A 3,503-nucleotide genomic window follows, 5' to 3' on the forward strand; every position below is an offset into this window, starting at 1 on the left:
ACTTTGTTATGGTTTTTTCTAATTCAGTAAAAAAGTTTTTTGGTAGTTCAATGGGTATGGCACTAAATAAGTAAATAAGTTTAGGTAGGATGGTCATTTTTATTATGTTAGCTGGTTCTACCCATGAGCAGTTGATGTTTTTCCAATTGTTTAGATCTAGTTTTAATTGTGTGGAAAGTGTTTTGTAGTTGTGTTCATATAGTTCCTGTGTTTGTCTCAGCAGATAGATTCCTAAGTATTTTATATTGTCTAGGGTGATTTTAAATGGAATTTTTCTTTCTAATTCTTGCTGCTGATATGTGTTGGAAATATATAGAAATGCTGATGACTTATGTGGGTTTATTTTGTATCCTGCAACTTAGCTAGTTGTTGATTATTTCTACTAGCTATTTAGTTGATTCATATCACCTGCAAAGAGTGATAGCCTGGTCTCTTCATTAACAGTTTTAATACCTTCAATTTCTTTTTCTTCTCTAATTGCTACTGCTAGTGTTTCTAGTACAATGTTAAATAATAGAGGTTATAATGGGCATCCTTGTTTCATTCCTGATCTTATTGGGAAGGCTTCTAGTTTATTCCCATTGCAGACAATGTTTGCTGATGGTTTTAGATATATACTGTTTATTATTTTTAGGAAAGTCCCTTCTATTCCTATGCTTTCTAGTGTTTTCAATAGGAATGAATATTGTATTTTGTCAAAGGCTTTTTCTGTATCTATTGAAATAATCATGTGATTTTTGTCAGTGTGCTTGTTAATATGGTCAATTATGTGGATGGTTTTCCGATTATTGAACCATCTTTTCATTCCTGGTATAAATCCTACCTGGTTATAATGAATAACCCTTGTGATCACTTGCTGGAGTCTTTTTGCTAGCATTGTATTTAAGATTTTTGTATCTATTTTCATTAGGGAGATTAGTCTGTAGTTTTCCTTCTCTGTTTTTGACCTGCCTGGCTTTGGAATCAGTACCATATTTGTGTCATAAAAGGAATTTGATAGACCTTCTTCTTTGCTTATTCTGTCAAGTAGTTTGTATAATATTAGGATTAGTTGTTCTTTGAATGTTTGATAGAATTCATTTGTGAATCCATCTGGTCCTGGGGATTTTTTCTTAGGTTCTTTGATTTATCCAATTTCTTTTTCTGATATGGGGTTGTTTAGGTATTCTATTTCTTCCTCTGTTAATCTAGGCAATTTATATTTTTGTAAATAGTCATCCATATCACCTAAATTGCTATATTCATTGCCATATTTGTGTATAATAGTTAGACACAAATTATGAAGGACTTTAGAAGTTCAATGGATGGGGCAGCTAGATGGCTCATAGTGTGGAAAGAAAAACTATGAATCAAGCTTTGGCAGTTCTGCCCACTGAGATGGAGCAGACATCAGTTGGAAGGTGATCAGGAGGAAGAGTTACAGTTGAAGTGGACCGTGGGAAAAACTGCTAGATGCTCAAATTTTCAGTGGATGGTGTTTGATTGGAATCTGTTGATTGTGAAGTCTTGAGGTTTTTCTGGGTTTCAACATATAAGGTGTATCCCAAGGTCCTCTTCCTAGGGTAATATCCAGGGTAGGGGGAAAAGGGAATCACAGATCAAATTCTTAAATTCTTTCAATCTCTTCATGGCTTTCTGTTTCTGGACAATCTGTTCAACACTTCATCTTCCTCTGCTTTAGATATTCTATCTTCATCCTCTTGACCTGCATCCTCTTCAGCATCATCTTTTTTGCTTCTTTCAAGTTTCTCTTCAGTCCCTTCTTCATCATCTTTCTTCTCCTTTTCCTCCTCTTTCTCTTCTTCCTCCTCCTCTTCCTCCACATCTGGTTGAGGAGCATCTGTCTTCTTATACTCTGCAGCACTAGGTTGTTTTTTTCCAGAACAGCAGAAGAGGACCACAAGGAACAATGGCAAGACCACAGTAAGAATATAGACCACCCAAAGCCATGTATGTTTTTCAGCTTTTCAAGCATTTGTCCCATTACACCAGGATCTGCAGCCCCATCTGCAGCTTTCTTCAGACCCCACCCATCATTGGCCCAATCATCTGCAACTTCTCGGTCTGCACAAATAATGAAATTGTCAAAAAAGATATCTGATGTCATGGACCACAGCTCCAGACCCACAGCACTGAAAGGAGTCATTTTGAAAGGCTCTAGATCTTCAAAGAAATCTGGGTTTGGAATCTTCCTTGGTTTCCAGATTCTCTCATAGTTAGGATTGTCAATCATAGGTGCTTTCCATTTGCCTTTATAATTGGGACTGTCAATGGTAGGTCTTTGCCAGACACCACAGCCAGGGGCTGATTCACTTTTTGGGTTTGTAATTTGGGGAGCTTCCCATTCTCCATCCATATCTTCATCCCAGTCCTCTGGCTTCTCTGTATCTCCCAGTCATCTGGTTTGACAGCATCAAGATCTGGTATCTTCAGCCTCTCATCCCAGTCCTCAGGCTTCTGATCATTTGGATCCTCAGTTTCCCAGGGAGGATTCACAGGAGGAGTCATATCATTCAGAAGGTCCCCACTATTCACAACCTTTTTGATCAACTAATATTTCAAAGCTATTATCTTGATTCAAGACTAATGGATACAGATGTGTTTTCTTATCAGTAAAGTGTCTTCAGATCTGATTCTGTCTCTTAGCATGCTTTTCCCCATAGATGCCTGTCTTTGGGTTTTTATGCCTGAAGATGAAGTGCTGCTTATAGTCCTCTCCACATTTATCTGGACCAAACATTATAAGAGGTCTTGTAATGGAACTGATCAGATTCAGTTCTGAAGTTCTTGAAAGCAGTTTCACATAGGCTTCACCACATTCTATTCCACTTTGGAAATTCACTTCATCCTGAACAATGAGGGGATTAGTATCAAAAGTGAATGGCTTGTTCAATCTTGCAGAGATGGCATGATGTTTGACTTGTGACAGCAACACAAACCCTTTATCTTCTGGAAGTTTAGATTCCTTCATTTCTTCCATTTCCCATTTCCCATCATATTTGGCAATTTCAGCATCAGTATCATCCATCTTGGCTTTGGATAAAACCCATCCAACCAGCATCCCCTTGTTGAAGGCATCAACAAAGTAAATCTCTCCTGTTGGAAGTGGTGCTTTATAGGAAACCTTTGGTGATAGAGAAAGTGTGGCACCATCTCCAGACTTTGAGTCTTCTACTTCTTCAATGCCATCTTCTAGGTCTTCTTCTACATCAATTACATCATTGTCATCATCATCATCTTCATCATCATGTCCTCATGTGCCTGAACCACTGTTCCAAGGAGCAGCCTCACGACTGGCACCAGCACCACTTCCCACTCCCTTGCCCCATGCCCAGCACCACAAGAAAAAGGGACAAGAAAGATTTCTAAGAAAAGAGTAGAGGACATCCAAAAGCTTAGTGTGCTAAAGACTAAAAAACAACTGAGAGCCTTTTTAGAAATAATAGGTTTCTGTATACAATGGATCCCAGGCTATAGCCAAATACAAAATGTCTGATGGACTT

At 38.2% G+C, this 3,503-nt stretch overlaps 1 pseudogene; it reads right to left on the reverse strand.

Annotated features, from left to right (window-relative positions):
• Positions 1-1,616: 1,616 nt before the first annotated feature.
• On the reverse strand, positions 1,617-3,241 carry LOC100616702 (calnexin-like; annotated as a pseudogene).
• Between the last annotated feature and the right edge of the window lie 262 nt (positions 3,242-3,503).

Source organism: Monodelphis domestica, chromosome 1, assembly GCF_027887165.1.
Source record: "Monodelphis domestica isolate mMonDom1 chromosome 1, mMonDom1.pri, whole genome shotgun sequence".
Lineage (NCBI taxonomy): Eukaryota > Metazoa > Chordata > Mammalia > Didelphimorphia > Didelphidae > Monodelphis > Monodelphis domestica.